The sequence below is a fragment of the Pongo pygmaeus genome, chromosome Y (genome assembly GCF_028885625.2).
Source record: "Pongo pygmaeus isolate AG05252 chromosome Y, NHGRI_mPonPyg2-v2.0_pri, whole genome shotgun sequence".
Taxonomy (NCBI): Eukaryota; Metazoa; Chordata; class Mammalia; order Primates; family Hominidae; genus Pongo; species Pongo pygmaeus.
This window is the reverse complement of record NC_072397.2, coordinates 2,156,521-2,178,199: the sequence shown is the minus strand read 5'-3', so window position 1 is coordinate 2,178,199 and position 21,679 is coordinate 2,156,521. Positions and strand designations below refer to the sequence as shown.

Here is a 21,679-nt window from a genome sequence, read left to right as displayed (position 1 = left end):
GACTACATTTTTTAAAAGGCAATTTATTTTATTTAAAGGTGAATATCTTTGGGTTTTTGCTTTAAAGTCGGGAATTTAAAATATCTGCTCTCTTCACTCATATTTAAACCTGTCCCGGGTTTACTATCAAAGGTAGTACAACAAAAATACAAATAAAATGTAAAGAAAACATATAAAGATAGAAAATTGAAAAATATTTAAAAATCGTGCAAATAATGAGATTGTCTTCTTAGAAAGGTATGAAATGAGAAAAAAATAGAAATTTAATAAGGGATCGTAGTTCAGGATATAGTAAGGAAAAATATATTAAATCCTTTCTATGTAACAAAAATAAACAGAAAGATACTGGGCATAAAAATATATCCAGAGAAATGAAAAAAAAGAAAAAATTAGAAATGCATTAAAAGAAATCATCAGGGAAAGAGGTACATCGAATATCAAGAAAAATCTCAATTTTGCAGGCATGTTGGTTCTGAAGTTCAAAGGAAAAAACGTCAGCTGGGCATGGTGGCTCACGCCTGTAATCCCAGCACTTCGGGAGGCTGAGGCAGGTAGATCATGAGGTCAGGAGTTCGAGACCAGCCTGGCCAATATGGTGAAATCCCGTGTCTACTAAAAATACAAAAATTAGCTGGGCGTGGTGGTGGATGCCTGTAGTCCCAGCTGCTGGGGAGGCTGAGGCAGGAGAATCGCTTGAACCCGGGAGGGAGAGGTTGCAGTGAGTCAAGATCGTGCCACTGCACTCCAGCCTGGGCGACAGAGCAAGACTCTGTCTCAAAAAAAAAAAAAAAAAAGTCACCAAAATCAGAAAGCTCAGACAAATATAAGACACCATGAATAAAAATTTGAAGACTTGCCTGTCAAAAAACACTGTTAAATTATCCAATGGCAAAAATAAGATGAAAAAGCATTTTCATAGTAAATGGTTGGCAATATATAATGTCTATAAAAAAATGAGGAACGCTTATAAAACAATACAGACATATCGGAAGATAAGAATAAAGGCAAAGTAATCAATACATATAGAAGAAGTAGGCTGGGCACAGTGGCTCATGCCTGTAATCCTAGCACTTTGGGAGGCCGAGGCGGGTGGACTGCCTGAGCTCAGGAGTTGGAGACCAGCCTGGGCAACATGGTGAAACCCCATCTCTACTAAAATACAAAAAAAAAATTAGCCAGGCATGGTGGCGTGCACCTGTAGTCCCAGCCACTTGGGAGCCTAGGGAGCAGAATTGCTTGAACCCAGGAGGCAGCGGCTGCGGTGAGCTGGGATGGTGCTCCTGCACTCCAGCCTGGTGACAGAGCAAGACTCTATCTCCAAAAAAAATGTACTATTTACTATTTTTTTTTTAACTGCAGAACTAAAGAACTGAAACTAGGCAAAGATTAATGTTACATGTGATAGTACATGACAAAGGTTTTCTAGGTGATCAGCAGCAGTAACGATGGTGGGAAGAAAGGGACATTTGCACATATCCCTGGCATCAAAATAAATTCATATAATTCTGGGCCAATTTCAGAACCAGGTCAAAAGGTATAGAAGTACTCATACACATTGATCTAAACAATTTGCATTCTAGAAATTGATTCGAAGGAATAAAAACAGGGGCATAAAGTTGATTCAAGTTGGCTTTGAAATCCATAATTCTAAAATGTTAGAAGAAACATAACATTTTCAAAATTAAATATTGAAGTATATAATTATGTGTGAAATAAGAATATAAAATTGACAGTAAAAGTCATGTTAGAAAGACTTAAATGACATGAGAAAATCATCAAGAAATATGAATATGCCAAAAATAACGTTACTAGCACATAACTATCAAACTGTCAACAGGATTTGGACACTATATTTTTCTGTGTTACAAGTTAAACAAGCATGTAAACAAAAAAAAAATCACTAACGATCTAACTATTTGAAAAGCACTCACTTCTCCACTGGAAAGCAAATATCCCTTCCTTCATATCATGTCTGTATTTAAAACCTCGTATTCAACTTTTTTAGAGGTGGAATCCAAAAAAATCTCAGAATTTAAGATTCTATTTAAGATTTATGACTTAAATCTTAAAATCTTAGAAGTAAAATCAGGACACTAAAAATATAATCCAAATCAAAATTACATAGTTGAAAACGAGGTTTTGGAATTTCCTTGTACAAGGAGTGAAGAGTGAGCACAGGTTTCATGTGCAATCTCCTCCCAGCTGACATAGACATCACTGTCCTGTAAACAACATACAGATGACCCATAGGGTTACAGGCTCTTACCGGTGGAATCAGGCTGCTTGGGGTTTGGATTTGGCTTTGGTTTGGGTGGGTTCAGTGGTGCTGGCTCATCTGTTTGTAAAAGATGAGAGTTGCGATTATGAGTGCCTTGCAATGAAGAAAATGAAACATCAATTTGCATACAGACGTTCACTAAACAGATAAAAATTGGACCTTGTTCTTTGTCATGGTGGGGATACCCATACACACAGCCTCATGCCAATAGCCTTCCAACATCTTCCAGCTACAGTACTTATAAAGCATTTTCAATAAAACCCATCAGGCAGCTTTTCAGATCAGCTACAGAATTGGCAAGGTACTGTGTAAAATGAAAATGCAGAAACCCTTGCTCAACTGTATTAAGAATTTCAAGATGACAACTACAGACTCATAAACCAATATGGCACCCTCGTAAGCATGGGTCCCTGGGTGATCGAACAAGTCACACACTCATGAAGCCTAACTTGGCCAGGGGAGTCACATTTGCCTTACATCATTCCAAAGACTGTAAGAGTTTTAAAATAAAACTATGCATACTGGCAAAAACAAAAACAAAGTCGAACAACATCCAAAACAAACAACAACACACCTACTCCCTAACTTTCCACTGTGCAAACAGGTTTCATTGATCATTCACAAAAGATATGTTTTTTGGAAACGATAATAATTTGGTGATAATAAGCAAGTCAGCCACAGTGGAGACTTTACGGAGTTACTCACAATTTCTTCTGTCATGTAAGGCATCTGCTAAGTCAAAGTCATCCCCTAAAGGAGGGAAACGGGCTGTTAACACCAAAGTTCTGAGAGAAATGAGGAAGAAATGATCTCGTAAACAGATGCAGAAAACACCATAACCCCACGTTCCTAAATACTTTTCTGGATATCCCTCTAACCAGAATCTCAGTAGAAAAAGTGAATTCCTGATCATTTTCACATCACTCTCCCTTCTGATGAAAAGAACAAAAGATGAGAGCCAGAGAGAGAGAAATAAAACAATTTATAAATCAATTGTGCTGCCTGGACAGAGTTGGAATTCCAGCTCTAACCTGCACATAGTTCTCTCCTGCTGATTTCCTGTCCAAATATCATCTCCCCCCAGGTAACCAACACCTTCCACCAGGGAGGCTCTAAGAGGGGCTAGAGGGTGTCTAAAAAGTGACTCTACCAACCCATTTGTGCTGGACAAACTGACGTGAAAACTCACCATGGTTTGAGAGTTTGCCTTCTAGTTTTAAGCTTTTCAAATCCCAACTAAAGTTCGGGAAATTTTTTTTTTTTTTGAGACGGAGTCTTGCTCTATTCCCCAGGCTGGAGGGCAGTGGCACAATCTCGGCTCACTGCAACAACCTCCTCCTCCCAGGTTCAAGCAATTCTCCTGCCTCAGCCTCGCATGTAGCTGGGACTACAGGTGCCCGCCACCATAACCAGCTAATTTTTGTATTTTTAGTAGAAATGGGGTTTCACCATATTGGCCAAGCTGATCTCGAACTCCTGACCTTGTGATCCACCCACCTTGGCCTCCCAAAGTGCTGGGATTACAGGCATGAGCCACTGTGCCCGGCCAGGTTGGGGAAATTTTTATACTGAAAGGGGATAACAAGGAGACTTAAATAAAAGAAACATGAGGGGCTACATCAAATCCAACATTTTTACAAAACCATGTAAGAGTACATGAGTAATCAAGAAAAATCAAATAATTAGTCAAATATATTGTATATAAATAAGAAATTTCATGGTATGAGAAACTATGCTATTATATATTTAGGAAAAAAAGTATACTGGAGTAGAAAGAGGCTTTTTGAAGTGATTTACTTTATTTAAAGGTGAATCTCTCTGGGTTTTTGCCCTAAAGCCTGAAATAAAAGCTGTTTACTGTATTTACAATTCAGTATGTATGAATTGTATGAAAAGCTGTCCTGGGTTTATCTAGCAAAGACAGTACAACCAAATTACAAACAAACTGTAAACAAAATGTACAAATATAAAAAAGGGGAAATTAAAAAAATTTGCAAACAATTTGTGGATCATAAAGAAAAATATACAAAATCCTTTGTATATTATAGCATAGAGATAAACAGAAAAATAGCGGACACAGAAATAGATTCAGAGAAACAAAAAACAAAAACAAAAACAAAAAACAATTGAGAAATCCATTGACAAAAATCATCAGGAGAAACAGATGCATCAAATCTCAAGGAAAAAGCTCAACTTTGAAAATGTTTCACAACTTCTTTGATCAACTTATGTTTGAAGACAATTCAAATGAAATTAAAAAGACGGTTTTACTTTTCCCAAGCGGGAGACACAATGGCAAAATTATTCTCCGTTAAAAAAAAAAGTCACAAAACCAGAAAACCAACACAAACATAAGACACCATAAAAAAATAGGTCTTGCTTGTGAAACATTCCTGTTAAAAATATTAAAAGGCAAAAATAAATGGCAAAAACATTTTCATAGTAAGTAGCTGATAATCTTTAATATCCATAAATAACTGAAGACGACTTATAAATCAGTAGGTACATATAAGAATTTAAGAATAAAGGGCATAACATCCAATACACAAAAAGAAGTATCCATGGCCAACTGGAATGCACTATTTTTTTTTAAATTTCAGAATTAGAGATGCGAAACTAAGACAAGTTTGATATAATCCTTATACTATCTGACAAAGGTTTTGCAGGTGATAACCAGTATAGAGATGGTGTGAAGACAGAGACATCTGCACACACCATCATCAAAATAAACTGGGACAGTTCCGGGGCAAATGATGAACCAGGTCAAAAACTATAAAAGGACTCATATACGTTCATCTAGACAATTTGAATGCAGAAATCTCTTCAAAGGAATAATAAAAAAAAAAGTAGATGAAGTTGACTCAAATTTGCTTTGTAATTCATAATTCTAAAAAGTCAGAAGACACAATATTTTAGACATTAGGGATTCAATAAATTAATGTATTATATATTTATATAGAATAGTATATAATTGACAGTAAATGTCATATGATATAAATGATAAAATGACATGAGCAAATGTTCAGTGACTATTAATAAATATAAAATAGGCCAGGCACAGTGGCTCATGCCTGTAATCCCAGCACTTTGGGAGGCCGAGGTGGGCAGATCACCTGAGGTCGGGAGCTCGAGACCAGTTTGGCCAGCATGGTGAAACCCTGTCTCTACTAAAAATACACACAAAAAAATTAGCCGGGCATGGTGGTGCATGCCTGTAATCCCAACTACTCAGGAGCTGAGACAGGAGAACTGCTTGAACCCAGGAGGCAGAGGTTGCCGTGAGCAGAGATCACGCTACTGCACTCCAGCCTGGGCAACACAGCAAGACTCCATCTCAAATAATAATAATAATAAAATAATAAAAATAATGTTACAATGCAGTATGAAGACTGGCTTTACTACTTAATGTTTGCTTCATTTAAACTGATATATAAAATGTAAGCGCAAATAACCATCAAAATGCCAAGAGGATATGAACATTATTTATGTTTCTGTGTTAAAAATTAAAAACAAAAATAAAAAAGAACTAAAAACCTGAATGTTTCACAACAATTCAGTTCAAAAAACAGTTGCTAGTCAGATTACCCGAGAATGCTGTCACGTGTCAAAATAGCTGATACAAATATTCAAGGGCAAAAACATTGAAAACACCCAAGCTTCTCTACAGGGAATGCACAGGCCACTTTCTCTATACCAAGTTCATATGAAAATCTTGTGCTTGGTGTTTTAGAAGTTCCATACAATCTTGGAAGTAAAATCAGCAAACTAAAAATAAAATGCAAGTCAAATATCTATTGCAGAAAACTGTGTATTTCACCCCCTGCCCACTGGAGTAACAGTACAGAAAGTCAACAGCAAGCACGTGCTCATCGGAAAGCCTCTCGTCCAGCTGATGTGGATACCACTCTACTGTGGACAATATACAGACAACCTATAGAGTGAGAAGCACTTACCAATGAATCCAGGCTGCTCAGGGTTCGCATTTGGCTTCGGCTTGGGTGAATTAGGAGGTGCTGGGTCACCTGTTTGTGACAATGAGAGTTGCAATCGTGAGTGTCTTGGAGTAAAGAAAATGAAACATCAATTTGCATAGAGATGGCTGATGGATCAGGTAAAAGTTGGAGCTTGTTGCTTGTCATGGCAGGGATAACCGTACACACAGCCTCCTGCCAACTTTCTTCCATCATCTTCCGGCTACATTGCTTAATATCAAATTAAACTAAAGCAGGTGTCTAGACCAGTGACAGAGTTGGCAAGGTCCCGTGCAAAACAAATATGTGGGATCCCTCATCTCAACTGTATGAAGAAGAGCAACACGGTAACTACAGACCAGTAAACCAATATGGCGCCTTTGTAAGCACAGGTCCCTGGGTGACTTCACAAGCTGCATGCCCATGAAGCCTGACCTGGCCAGGGGAGTCACATTTGCCTTACATCATTCCAAAGACTGTAGGAGTTTCTAAACAGAAGCAAGTGGACTGGTTATTTCCATCCCATCAACATCTCGTTCGAGTCCCCCAACACCTTCTGTGAGGGAGACCCTAAGAGGTGAGGAAGAATGACTGTGATCAGATTTGGGCTAGAGAGTGTCTAAAAAGTGGGTCTACCCGCCCAGGTGTATTCCACAAACTGCTGTGACATTCTTGATCATTTCAGAGGCTGCCTTCCAGTTCTAAGGTTTTCAAATCCTAACTAAAGTCGAGGAACCATTTTTGTTTTGTTTTGAGACAGGGTCTTCCTCTGTCACCCAGGCTGGAGTGCAGTGGTGTGACCACAGCTCACTGCAGGCTCCGCCTCCTGGCCTCAAGCAATCTTCCTGCCTCAGCCTCCCAAGCAGGTGGGACAGCAGGTATGTGCCACCATGCCTGGCTAATTTTTCATTTCATTGTAGAGAGGGGGTTTTGCTATGTTGCCCAGGCTGGTCTTGAACTCCTGGGCTCAAAAGATGCTCCCATGTCAGCCTCCCAAAGTGCTGGGATTATATGTGTGAACCTCTATTCCCGGCCATCATGAAATTTTTATATGGGGAAGGGAGAAAAAGAGGCTTAAATGAAGGAAACTTTGAATCCAACACTTTTCAAAACCATGTAACAGTACATTAGTAATCACTAAAAATCCAATGATTTTTCAAATATATTGTGTATAAAGAAATAAGAAGTCTCACAATATGAGAACCTATACTATTGTATGTTTAGGAAAAAAAAGTATACTAGAATAGAGAGATCTTCTTGGAATGAATATCTGGTTTTGTAAAGACAATCTATTTTATTTACAGGTGAACCTCTTTAGGTTTTTACCTTGAAATCAGGAATAAAAAATGTCTACTCTCTTCACTCATACTTAAAGCCATCATGTGTTCTCTAGCAAAGCCAATTCAACAAAAATACGAATGCACTCTGAAGACAACGAGAAAACATTGAAAAGGAGACAAATTTTAAAATCACTTACAAATAATATGTCGGTCTTAGAAACATTAAGAAATGAAAACAATTGGAAGTTCCTAAGGGTTCATCATTCAATGGAGAGTAAGAGAGAATGCACAAAAATGTTGCTATAGTTCAGAAATAGAGAGACAAATAGCACACATAAAAATGTACTCACCAAAACAAATCAATACTGGTGGGAAAACATCTTAGAAATCCATTTAAATAAATCACCAGGAGAAAAAGGCACACAGAAGAATTTGAGTCCCAATGAAAATGCTCGATTTTACAAATACTTTAGCACTCTATAGATCAATTCACAGTTGTAAGTAATTCAAATGAAAAGAAAAAGATGGTTTTCTTTTTCCCAAGAGGGAAGAGAGACAGTGATCAAATGGTTCTGAAGTTAAAGGAAAAACGTGTTACACAAAAGTGGAAACTCACACAAACCTAAGACAACATAAAAAAGAAAAATTCAAGCCTTGCTTGTAAATGGTTCTGTTCAAAATGTTTTCAGAGGCAACAATAAAGTGGAAACACATTTTCATAATATATTGGGCAATGTTTATTGTCTATAAATAATTCAAATATGACTACAAATCAGGGAGAACACACCAGAATAGAAGAATAAAAGACACAGTATCCCATACACAGAAGAAGAAGTCTCCACGGCCCACTGATGCATTGTTTTTGCTTCAAGTTTCAGAATTAAAGACGTGAAACTAAGACAAGGTTAGCATGACATTTTGTACTACTGGACAAAGATGTTTTGGTGAACACCAATATCGGAGACAGGGTGAGGAAAGGGTCATCTGCGCACCCCGCCGCCATCAAAATAAATTGGTGCAATTCTGGGTCAATTTCAAAACCATGTCAGAAGCTACAAAAGTACTCACACACATCGATCTAAACAACTTGCACTCTAGAAATATATCTTCAAACATAAAGGAAAGTGCATGAAGGGCAGTCAAATTTGCTTTGTAATTTATAATTCCAAAACATCAGAAGAAACATAACTTCAGAATTAGGGATTAGTTAAAGAAACCAAAGTATGTAATTAAGTATGTAGTATAATAATGTAAAGTCGTATGATACAAATGATTAAATGACATGACAAAATGGTCAAGGAATATTCTTATGCCAATAATAACATTACCAGCAAAAAACCATAAAAATGTCAACAGGATTTAGAGCATCTTGATAGTTTTCTGTGTTAAAAATTAAACAAACATATAAAGAAAAACACTCAGTAAAAATCTAATTATTTAAAACAAGTTGGTTTCTCCATGGGAAACACAGATTCTTTTCCTCATATCAAGTCTACATCTAAAAGCTCTTATTCAATTATTTGGAAGTTCCATTTATCTTTGAAGTAAAATCAAGAAAAGGAAAATAAAATCCAAACCAAAAACATATTTTCGTAATCTAGGTTTTCCACTACTTGAACACTGGAATTACCTTGTAATTCAACAGTAGGAACAGGCTCACCTGAAATCTCCTCTTCTCAGATGACACGGACATCACTGCCAGGTAAACAACACAGAGACCACTCCGTAGGGTTAGAGGCTCTTATCAGTGAAACCAGGTCAGTTGGGATTTGGATCTGGCTTTGGTTTGGGGGGATTAGGTGGTGCTGGGTCACCTGTTTGTAAAACATGAGAGTTGGCGATCATCAGTGCCTTGCAGTCAACAAATGAAAAATCAAGTTCCATGGCGACCAGAAAAGCAAATGAAAAATCAATTTCCATGGCGACCAGAAAAGCAAATGAAAAATCAATTTGCATGGAGACCGTTCACTAAAAAGGTAAAAAATGACCCTTGTTTTTGTCATGGTGGGGATGCCCATACACATAGTCTCCTGCCAATTCCCTTCCATCATCTTCCAGCTACAGGATTTAACTTCAAGTATTTTCAAAGAAAACTAAGCCAGGTGTCCAGACCACCTCCAGAATTTGAGAGGTCCTGCACAAAATGAAAATGCAAGATTCTGTTCCAATTTTATGAAGAATTTCAAGATGGCAGCTACAGAGTAATATACCAATATGGTGCCCTTGTATGCACAGGTCCCTGTGTGACGTCACAGGTCACATGCCCATGAAGTCTGACCTGGCCAGGGAAGTGACATTTGCCTTATATCATTCCAAAGACTGTAACAATTTTAAAATAAAAGCCATATTGGTGGGAAAACAAACAAAAATCCAACAACAAAAAGCACAACAAGGCATATACTTCCAATATTTCCACTGTATAAACCCAATCCATGGATTATGCAAAAGAGATAAGTCTCTTGGAAATGACAGTAATTTGGTGACAATAACCAATCAGCAACAGAGGAGACTTTAACGAGTTACTCACTGTTTCCTCCATCACCAAAGGCATCTGCTAAGTCAAAGTCAGCCCCTAAAGGAAGGAAACGGTCTGTTAATAGTAAAGCTCTGAGAAATGAGGAAGGAATGACCCTGGAAACAGATGGAGAAATCACCAGAGACCCACATGACTAAAGACTTTTCTGAATATCACACTGACCAGGATCTCATTTGAAAAAGTAAATTCCTGACCATTTTCACATCATTCTTCCCCCAGATGAAAAGAGTAAGAGATGACAGCGAGAGAGGGAGGGAGAGAGAAGTAATGTCATTTGTAAATCAACTGTGCTGCCTGGACCCAGTTGGGACTCCGAATCTGCCTGCACACAACTCTGTCCTGTTGATTCCCCATTATCTCCTCCCAGGTCCCCAACACCTTCAGCAAGGCAGACCATAAGAGGTAGGGCAGGTGACTGTGATCTGATCTGTGACTGACAGATTCTGATCTGTGTCTGAAAAGTAGCTCTAACCACCCAGCTGGGCTCCACAAACTAATGTGACATTCATGCTAGTTTCAAAGCCAGCTTTCTAGTTCTTTTTTTTTTCTCATATGGAGTTTTGTCCTTCTGCCTGGCTGGAGTGCAGTGGTGTGATCTCAGCTCACTGCAACCTCCGCCTCCCAGGTTCAAGCCATTCTCCTGCCTCAGCCTCCCGAGTAGCTGGGATTACAGGCATGCGCCACCATGCCCGGCTAATTTTTGTATTTTTAGCAGAGGCAGGGTTTCTCCATGTTGGTCAGGCTGGTCTTGAACTCCTGACCTCAAGTGATCCAGCCATCTCGGCCTCCTAAGGTGCTGGGATTACAGATGTGAGCCACCTTACCTGGCCCAGCCTTCTAGTTCCAAGCTTTTCAAGTCCCAATTAAGGTCGAGGCACATTTTATATTGGGAGTGATCAAGGAGGCTCAAATGAAAGAAACATGAGGGGCTACATCAAAATGAATCTTTTTTTCAAAACCACATTAAAATACACAAGTAATGAATAAAAAGCACATGATTTTTCACGTATATTGTATAGAAAGAAGAAATCTCATGGTATGAGAACCTATGTGTTCAGAAAAAAAAGTATACTAGAAGAGAAAGACACTTATTGAAATGATTTAGTTTATTTAAAGGTGAATCTCTTTGGGTTTTTGTCCTAATGTCTGGAAAAAAAGCTGTCTACCGTATTTACAGCTCTACATATTAAAAGTTGTCCTGAGTTTTCTAGCAAAGGCCATAGAACTAAATTACAAATAAACTGTAAAGAGAACGTATAAATCTAGGAACAGGGAAAATTTTAAAAACCCATTACCAAATAACATACCGACTTCTTAGAAAAGGTCAGAAATGAAAAGAAAAAAATTGGAATTTAACAAAGGGTCATCATTTCATGGATAGTAAAAAAATATACACACAATATCTTCTACATGACAGAAATAAACAGAAAAATAGTGGACATGAAAATGGATTCAGAGTAACAAAAACAAGGAAAAAAACACTTTAGAAACCCATTGACAGAATGAACAAGAGAAAGAGACAAATCGAATCTCAAAGAAAAAGCTCAGGCCGGCATGGTGGCTCACACCTGTAATCCCAGCACTTTGAGAGGCTGAGGTGGGCAGATAGATAACCTGAGGTCAGGGGTTCAAGACCAGCCTGGCTAACATGGTGAAACCCCATCTCTACTGAAAATACAAGAATTTGCTGGGCATGGTGGTGCGTGTTTGTAATCCTGGCTAATTGGGAGGCTGAGGCACAAGAATCACTTGAACCCAGGAAGTGGAGGTTGCAGTGAGCCAAGATCATGCCACTGCACTCCAGCTTGGGCGACAGAGGGAGACTCTGTCTCAAAAAAAAAAAAAAAAGAAAAGAAAAAACTCAACATTGAAAACGCGTTACCATTCCTTGAATCGACCTACGGTGATAAACAATTCAAATGAAACTAAAAAGAAGGTTTTACTTCTCCGAAGAGAAGGGACAATAGCAAAATGATTCTCAATTTAAAAGGAAAAAAAGTTACAAAAAGCAGGATATCCACACAAACATAAGACGCCATAAAAAAATAAACATACCACTTGTAAAACATTCCTGTTAAAAATACTCAAAGGCAAAAATAAAGTGCAAAACCATTTTCATAATAAGTGGCTGGTAATCTTTAATATCGATAAATCACTGAAGAAGGCTCATACATCAGTAGGTAGGGAGGCTGAGGCAGGCAGAACATCTGAGGTCAGGAGTTCCAGACCAGCCTGGCCAACATGGTGAAACCCCATCTCTACTAACAATACAAAAATGAGCTGGGCCTGGTGGCGGGCACCATGAATTGAAGGATCAAGGTCAAAGCATCCAATACACAAAAGAAGAAGTCTCCTTGGCCCATTGGGATGCATTATGCTTTTTACATTTCAGAACGAGAGATGTAAAACTAAGACCGGTTTGATATAATAATTACACTATTTGACAAAGGTTTTGTTGGTGATAATTGCTACTGGAAAAGGTTCGAAGACAGGGACATTTGCAGATACCCTGGTATCAAATCAAATTGGTACAATTCTGGGGCAAACAACCAGGTTAAAAGCTATAAAAGTACTCACGAGCATTGATCTAGACAATTTGAATGCCAGAAATCTCTTCAAAGGAATGAAAAAGAGTAGACAAAGTTGACTCAAATTGGCTTTGTAATTCATAATTCTAAAATGTCAGAAGACACAATGTTTTCAACATTAGGGATTAAAGAAATTAATGTATTTTATTATATATTTAGATAGAATAGTATTTAATTGTCAGTAAATGTCATATGATAGAAATGAGAAAACATGAGAAAATGTGAATTAATATTCTTATTAATAAGTATAAAATAAAGTTACAATAAACAATATAGAGACCACCCGTAGGGTTAGAGGCTCTTACCAGTGAAACCAGGTCGGTTGGGGTTTGGATCTGGCTTTGGTTTGGGAGGATTAGGTGGTGCTGGGTCACCTGTTTGTAAAACATGAGAGTTGCAGTCATCAGTACCTAGTAGTCAAGAAAATGAAAAATCAATTTCCATAGCGACCAGAAAATGAAAAATCAATTTCGATAGCGACCAGAAAAGAAAATGAAAAATCAATTTCCACAGCGACCAGAAAATGAAAAATCAATTTCCATAGCGATGAGAAAAGAAAATGAAATATCAATTTGCACAGAGACTGTTCACTAAACAGGTAAAAACTGGCCCTTGTTTTTGTCACGGTGGGGATACCCACACACGTAGCCTCCTGCCAATTCCCTTCTGTCGTCTTCCAGGTACAGGATTTAACTTCAGGTATTTTCAAAGAAAGCTAAACCAGATGTCCAAACCACCTCCAGAACTTGGGAGGCCCTGCGCAAAATGAAAATGCGCGACCCATTGTTCCAACTGTATGAAGAATTTGAAGATGGCAGCAACACAGCAATAAAGCAACACGGCACCCTTGTAAGCACAGGTCCCTGTGTGACTGCACAGATCTATGCCCATGAGGCCTGACCTGGCCAAGGGAGTCACATTTGACTTACGTTGTTCCAAAGACTAGCCATTTTAAAATAAAAGCCAGCATACTGGCTGGGCGTGACGGCTTGCACCTATAATCCCAGCACTTTGGGAGGCCAAGGTGAGTGCATAGCTTGAGTTTAGGAGTTTGAGATCAGCCTGCTCCACATGGCAAAACCCAGCCCCTACTAAAAAGACAAAAATTAGCCGGGCGTGGTAGTGGGTGCCTGTAATCCCAGATGCTCAGGAGGCTGAGGCACGAGAATCGCTTAAGCCCAGGAGGCGGAGGTTGCAGAGAGCCGAGATCGCGCCACCGCACTCCAGCCTGGGCCACAGAGTGAGACTCTGAACCTACACTTCAAAAAAAAAAAAAACAAAAACAAAAGCCACCATGCTGGTAAAAAAAAAAAAAAAAAAAAAATCAAAAATCCAACAACAAAAATAAACAACACATATACTTCCTATGTTCCCACTGTCCAAACTCAATCCATTTATCATGCAAAAGAGATGTCTCGAAAATGATAATTCAATGACAATCAACAAAGTCAGCAACAGAGGAGACTTTAAAAAGTTACTCACTGTTTCCTCCATCACGAAAGGCATCGCTAAGTCAAAGTCAGCCCTTAAAAGAGGGAAATGAGCTGTTAATACCAATGTTCTGAGAAATGAGGAAGGAATGACCCAAAAACAGGTGGAGAAAACACCATGGCCCCACGTTTCCAAATACTTCAGAAAACGTGAATTCCTATCTTCGCATCACTCTTCCCTCAGGTGAAAACAGTAAAAGACGAGCATGAGAGAAAAAGAGGGAGTAAGAGAGAGAGAGAGACAGAGAGAGGAGAGAGAGAGGAGAGAGAGAGAAGAGGGGGAGAGAGGAGATAGAGGAGACGGAGGAGAGAGAGGGGAGAGAGAGAGGAGACAGAGGAGAGATAGGCGACAGAGAGACAAGAGAGAGGAGAGAGTGAGGAGACAGAGAGAGATAGGCGAGAGAGATGAGAGAGAAGAAGAGAGGAGAGAGAGATGGGAAAGAGGAGAGAGAGGAGAGAGAGATGGGAAAGAGGAGAGAGAGGAGAGGAGAGAGAGACGAGAGAGAAAAGGAGAGAGAGAAAAGGAGAGAGAGAAGAGGGGGGAGAGAGAGGAGAGAGAGAGGGGAGAGAGGTGAGAGAGAGGCGAGAGAGAGAGGAAAGAGGAGAGAGAGGAGAGAGACGAGAAAGGAGAGAGAGGAGAGGGGAGAGAGAAGACGTGGGGGGAGAGAGGAGAGGACACAGAGAGGAAGAGGGAGAGAAGAGGAGGAGAGAGAGAAGAGACAGGAGAGAGAGAAAGGAAAGAGAAGAGCGAAGAGAGAAAGAGAAGAGAGAATGCAGTATCCATAAGATCCATAAGAACGTCACCAGGGTTGGGGGGAATCGGATGCCACCTCTTCCCCAGGTTCCCCTAAATTTAAGAGTTTGCGATTCTGAAAACTGTAGAAGGAAAAGTAAAACTTGGAATCCCAGTTCACACTGCCAAAATAATTAATAATAATAATAATAATAAAGCTGGAAGCTGAGTCAGGCAAGAAGCTGTCTTTCCTTCTGTTCCCAAGCAGACAGATGCAGAGAAAGAGTGCAACAACTCTCTGTTGACCTTATCTTAGTAAAGTGCCAACTGAGTGAGCGCAAGACAAATACATAATTGACTATTCTACCTGCTCCTTTTCTTTTGCAACAGGTGAATTCGGTAAAATGAGCCTTCCTCCTTCTTTCCCGTCCAGTGTACTTTCCCCTCTTTAAATACCGAAGCTCTCAATATCGTCTTTGAGAAAGGCATAGACTCGTCTCCTGGGCTCCTTCCTGACCTTCGCCAAATCAACTCAAACACATTGAGACTTGTCCCAGATACTTTTTGGTTTACAAAAGAAACGCTGACTTTTTCCTCTGAAACGGCTCCCACCTGGCCCCAGAAAGAGCGTTGGGAAGAAAGTGGGCGCCTCCTCCGGACCTGGGCCCCCGTGGGCACAGCGCGTCCCGCCGGGCACTGAAGAGGGGCCGGGTGTCCCCGCGGGGCGCCCCGCCCCCGCACCCCACATCCCCAAGCGGATCCCCAGGCCCAGCCCGCGCCACCTCCCCCCCGTCCCCCCCGTCCCCCACCCGGATCCCGCCGCTCGCTCACCCGGGGCGGCCACCAGAGGACGGAGCAGGCCGAGGAGCAGCAGCGCCAGCGCAGCCCGGCGCCCCAGGGCGCGCCCAAGGCGAGCAGAGACCGTCCGCGAGTGCAGCGCGCGGGCGAAGGCGGCGGGACGGAACCTCCCCCACGGGTCGGGTGGGGCGTAGCGCGCAGAGGACTCCAAGGGGTTGGGTGAGGGGAGCAGCCCTGCAAACTCAGCCCAGGCTGCGCCTGCCCCGCCCCACCCCGCCCCGGCCTCCACTTGCGCACGGAAGGGGAGGGAACGCCGGGCCCGGGGAGGGGACAGAAGAAGGGGCGGGCGGAGGTGGCTCGGGCGGCGCCGAGGGGACCACGGGACGCCCCCCTTCCCTTCTCAGGAAACTGTGAGTGCCCCCCGCCCACAAGCCCGTCGCCAGGACGCCGCCAACTAGAGCAAAGTGCAACCCCCAACATTCTCGGGAAAGTGCGGGTCCCTCCCTCTCTACAGCCCCTTAAATGCACGCCCCAGGGCGGCCCCTACCTGGAGCCAAGAGAAACCGCCGCCCTTCTTGGAGAGCTGTGGGCCTCTCCGCGCTCGCCCTTGCTGTCCCCTCTCTGTTCCTAACAGGCAGCCCCAACGGGGAGGAAATGAAACTCTTCCTGCTCCTTTGCTCAGAAAAGTATGGGGCCCCCTTCCCGCTGCTCACGGGGCGCTCAGGGCGATCCCCAAGGGGTGCAAAGTGCAATCCCTTCCCTGCTCAGGAAGGCGTAGGCCTCGACAGGCAGCCATGGCCCCTGGTCCTTTCTGGAGCGTCCGAACTGGGGGCGCTCAGTGGAGAAGGATGGCGGGGGTGGGGGGCTTTGAGACACACTGCGGATACCCCCTCTGCGCGGGACCAAGGACGTTCCGCCGCAAGCTCAGAGACAGGGTTGGGAGTGAGGACTTGTGGTCGTGGTTTGGGGTTGGGGATAAGACCCCTATCTGGGTCGCCTGGCTAAGTCCTGGTCCTTGGCGACCCGCTCCAGCAGGCTGCGTCAGGGGCTCTTCGGTAACATTGGTCTTGTGCTGTTTCAGGCCTGCGGCAACTCCGTCTCTCCCCAGGCCACCTGTGCCCCTGGATCAGACACAGGCAAGGCCAGAGGGGCTGGCCCCGCACCCCGGGGCCCACCTCAGGGGTTTGAGGAATGCAGCAGTCTAACTATGCACTCCACTCCTGGAGGCAGAATAATTTTTCTTTTTTCTTTCTTTCTTTTTTTTTTTTTTTTTGTCTTTGCTTCATCCTGAACCTGCCTAGAATAACGACGTGATGGCTGGAGTCCCAGCAGCCAGTTTGGAGCAGGAACTCTCCTACAGGATAGAAGTTGTGTGTGTGTTGTTTGTTTGTTTGTTTGTTTGTTTTGAGATGGAGTCTTGCTCTGTGGCCCAGGCTGGAGTGCAGTGGCACAATCTTGGCTCACCGCAACCTCCGCCTCCCGGGTTCAAGCGATTCTTCTGCCTCAGCCTCCCCAGTACCTGGGATTACAGGCATGCACCACCATGCCTGGCTACTTTTTGTATTTTTAGTAAAGACAGGGTTTCACCTTGTTGGCCAGGTTGGTCTCGAACTCCTGACCTCATGATCCGCCCACCTCGGCCTCCCAAAATGCTGGGATTACAGGCATGAGCCACCGCGCCCAGCCAGAAGTTGTATTCTAAGCATGGCAGAACACGTTAAGCAAAGGTATCAGGGTGGCTGGTGATACAGCAGGACGGCTGTGCCAGCCCGACTCACTCTCCCAACTTCTTTTACAGGACAAAGGAGTACATTTTTATCTTACCATTTGCTAAAGTTAGGTTTCTGTCAGCTTTCTTTAAATCACTTTTATTTCTGGTTTTCATTACCAAGGTCTGAGCCCAACTTAGAGACCTCCCATGAGGTTCTTGTGGGCAACCATAGCACTTAAGAGGTGTCAGAGCATCACACACCATGTCTGCTGCACAGACGATCAAATGAAGCTTTTGAAGTCAGTGGATGATGGGTGGATAGATGGGTCTGGGGGTAGGAAGTGGTGGATGGATGAATGAATGGACAGACAGCCATCCGGATGCATGAATGGATGGATCACTTGCTGGAAGGATGGATAAAGAGATAGATGGCTAGATGAATGAATAAATGAGTGGACAAATGGGTGGATGGATGAGGGGATGAGTGGATAGATGGATGGAAAGATGAGTGGATGATTGGATGGATAGATAGTTGGGTGGATGGATGAATGGATGGATACATAGATGAATAAATGGTTGAATGGATGAGTGGGTGCAGGAATGGATAAATGGACAGATGATTAAATGGATGGATGAAAGGGGGGATAGATGGATTGATCTATGGATAGATGGACAGATAGATAGGTGGGTGGATAGGTGCGTGGATGGATGGTTGGAAGGATAGATGGGTGGACAGATTACTGGGTGGCTGGAGAGGTAGAGAGATGAGTGGGTGGGTGGGTGGATGGATGGATAGATGGATGAACGAATGGATGGATAGATGGATGGACAGATTACTGGCTGGATGGATGAATGGGTAGAGAGATAGATGAGTGGGTGGATGGATGGATAGATGGATGGATGGACAAATGGATAGATGGATAGATAGATGGACAGACGGATAGATAGCTGGATAGATGGGTGGGTAAAAGAATAGATGGATGAGTGGATAGATGAGTGAATAGATGGATTGATGGACAAACAATTAAATTTTTACCTGACATTTTTGTATGGTCATATAACTTTCTGTGTGTTCATTCATTGGGAAACAATTGTGATACATGGATATTGGACTTACTAGCTCACGTCTGCTGATAAGAAAACAACACAGGGCCGTAGAGTTCATTAGCAGTGGGCTGGGATCAAGACGAAGGGCTCTTTGATTCTGAGTTCAGGCCATTTGGACCACTTTGCCTTGTGACTGCCCCCAAATCACTGGAATTTTCCTCGGGGTTCACGGTGCCCAAAGGTAAACAGTATTTGGTAGCCTAGAGTTCATACATTGGAAATTTCGTGGTCTGTGCCCCCTCAGTGGTGCAAAGCATTTTTACAGCAATAATTAATTTGGCAGTAACTTGATGTGCGAGCCTGTGTATGCGTCTTTTCAGCTGGCTAGTAGAGTACCAGTGATGCCATGTTCGCACACTAAATACCAGCCAGAGACATGCAAGAAAAGAAAGGCAGGCTGGGCACAGTGGCTCATGCCTGTAATCCCGGTACTTTGGGAGGCTGTGGTGGGTGGATCACCTGAGGTCAGGAGTTCGAGACCAGCCTGGCCAACATGGTGAAACCCCATCTCTACTAAAAATACAAAAATTAGCTGGGCATGGCGGTGAGTGCCTGTAATCCCAGCTACTCTGGAGACTGAGGCAGGAGAATTACTTGAACCTGAGAGGCGTATGTTGTGGTGAGCTCAGATCACACTACTGCACTCCAGCCTGGGCAATAGAGCAAGATTACATCTCAAAAAAAAGAAGAGGGGTACCGCCTACCAGATCTGCTCAGACACATGTTTTTTAATCTGAACTTTTGGGGGTCAACTCAAAATCCAATCAACAGATGACAATGACATCCTAAAAACTGTTCCCAGATCAGACAGTAAAATTTCACAGATTCTGTCTTTGAGTCATGGGGATTTGCTTCTCTGTAGATTCAGGAGAAACATCTCATGCATACAGTTCCAGAGTCAGGGACCAGCCTTTTCTGTAAAGAGGGAAAGAAAATGGAATTGCGCATTGGCATGGACCGGACGCAAGGAGACATCACTGATTTAAGCTTCTTTACAAACCCTATCCTAGGAAGCGCTTTCCTTCTTCACTTTCAGCAGTCGAGCCTCCCCAATGTCATTGCGTCTAAACCTGTTGACATGATGGGGCTGTGGTTCACCTGGAATATGGGCTCTATTCCTGACCATTCTGAAGGCAAAGAACTTGAAATAAGTTCAAATTCAAGTTGCAGCACATCCACGGAGCAGCTGGAAGTGCTGCCTGTGGCCTGTCGTAATGGCAGGGTAGCAGGGAGAGAGAAACATGTTTCCTCACCTATCATCGGGTTTACGACTAAGGCCCCTAGAACAAAAGACAGAATAGCAAGAGAAAAGCAGGCCCATGTATTTAGGTTTTATGTGACACAGAAGCCATCATAAAGAAAGAAACAGGAAAATCTGAGTATTTTTATGCTTAGGTTTTTTGGTTTTTCTGTTTGTTTTTGAGATGGAGTCTCAGTCTGTCACCCAGGCTGGAGTGCAGTGATGGGATCTCGGCTCATTGCAACCTCCACCTCCTGAGTTCAAGCGACTCTCCTGCCTCAGCCTCCCGAGTAGCCAGGACTATAGGCAAGCACCACCACATCTGGCTAATTTTTGTATTTTTAGTAGAGACAGAGTTTCACCATGTTGGCCAGGCTGGTTTCGAACTCCTGACCTCAGTTGATCCACCCACCTTGGCCTCCCAAAGTGCCGGGATTACAGATGTGATATGTTTAGTTTTAATGAAGAGTGGACAGTGATGGAGAAGTATGATTATTGAAGAAAAGCGCCACAGGAAAGGGGTCCCAATCCAGACCGCAAGAGAGCATTCTTGAATCTCGAGCAAGAAAGAATTCGGGGTGATTCCATAGAGTAAAGTGAAAGCAAGTTTATTAGGAAACAGAAGGAATAAAGAATGGCTACTCCATAGAGCAGCCCGGAGGGCTCCTGGTTGCCCATTTTTATGGTTATTTCTTGAAGATATGCTAAATGAGGGGTGGATTATTCATGCCTCCCCTTTTTAGACCATGTAGGGTAACTTCCTGATGTTGCCATGGCATCTGTAAACTGTCATGGTGCTGGTGGGAGTGTAGCAGTGAGGACAACCAGAGGTCACTCTTGTGGCCATCTTGGTTTTGGTGGGTTTTGGCTGGCTGCTTTACTGCAACCTGTTTCATCAGGAAGGTCTTTATCGCCTGTATCTTGTACCAGCCTCCTATCTCATCCTGTGACTTAGAATGCCTTAACCATCTGGGAATGCAGCCAAGTAGGTTTTAGCCTCATTTTACCCAGCCCCTATTCAAGATGGAGTGGCTCTGTTTTACACACCTGTAGCAAAAGGATCTGATCTAATGAGAATAAACTGCGGGAACTTAGCAGGGCCTGTTTGTTTAGATTCTTCTGCGTCCCTGCATGTTCAGAGTTAAGGATATTCTCTTCCTCCTGGTATAGGGAGGGCACCTCTGGAATGAGGGTCCCCTGACCTGCTTCCGGGTAAGGTCAGAGAGTCCTTCCGGGTAAGGTCAGAGAGTCCTTCCGAGGTTTGATGACCGATGTTAAGGAAGAACCATGAGGGTAAAGGTGAAAGTGACCTTCGTACTTAAATTGTTTTCTCAAATGCCACAGTTCCATATTTTGCTGGAATGTTTCCTGAGCCCCATCAGGAAAAGCAAAGCAAGGAGAAAACAATTTGGGGGGACAAGACAAGGAGATATAACAGATGGGGGAGGTTTGTGGTCGACTACATCATTCTTAGAGGCATTCGACCGAGGAATATTTCAGAGTATCTGGTAACACACACCAGGAACAGCCTAATCTACTCCCTAAAAGGAGTCCAGTTCATTACTGAGTTTATGGCTTCCCTACATTTCCTTGTTTCTGACCACAACCATATTTTTTTTTTTTTTTTTTTTGACACTGGGTCTCCCTCTGTCGTCCAGGCTGGAGTGCAGTGGCGCAATCTCGACTCACTCCAACCTCCACCTGTCGGCTTCAAGCGATTCTCCCGCCTCAACCTCCTGAGTAGCTGGGAGTACAGGCATGCACCACCACGCCCAGCCAATTTTTATATTTTTAGTAGAGATGGGGTTTCACCATGTTGGCCAGGCTGGTCTCAAACTCCTAACCTCAGGTGATGCCTCTGCCTCGGCCTCCCAAAGTGCTGGGATTACAGCCATGAGCCACCATGCTCACCTCCCCCACCTGCCCAATTGTTTTTTTTTTAATTAG

General features: G+C 42.7%; 2 long non-coding RNA genes across 6 annotated transcripts in view; one reads left to right on the top strand and one right to left on the bottom strand.

Moving 5' to 3' along the window:
- Positions 1–15,953, bottom strand: part of LOC129025679 (uncharacterized) — a 56,337-nt gene extending 40,384 nt beyond the window's left edge. For 4 of the 5 annotated variants that reach the window (XR_010125560.1, XR_008497354.2, XR_010125561.1 and 1 more), the window contains exons 1-8: positions 15,708–15,937; positions 14,136–14,178; positions 12,959–13,027; positions 10,057–10,101; positions 9,190–9,343; positions 6,232–6,300; positions 2,984–3,028; positions 2,267–2,335 (exon numbers count right to left, since the gene is read on the bottom strand). This is a non-coding gene — a long non-coding RNA (uncharacterized LOC129025679). Of the gene's footprint in view, positions 1–2,266; positions 2,336–2,983; positions 3,029–6,231; positions 6,301–9,189; positions 9,344–10,056; positions 10,102–12,958; positions 13,028–14,135; positions 14,179–15,707 lie in introns of all 5 variants that reach the window. The other variant, XR_008497352.2, reaches the window with a different exon arrangement.
- On the top strand, positions 9,849–12,186 carry LOC129025680 (uncharacterized). The gene is made up of 2 exons (XR_008497355.1): positions 9,849–10,467; positions 11,483–12,186. It is a non-coding gene; the product is annotated as an uncharacterized LOC129025680 (long non-coding RNA).
- Positions 15,954–21,679: the final 5,726 nt, after the last annotated feature.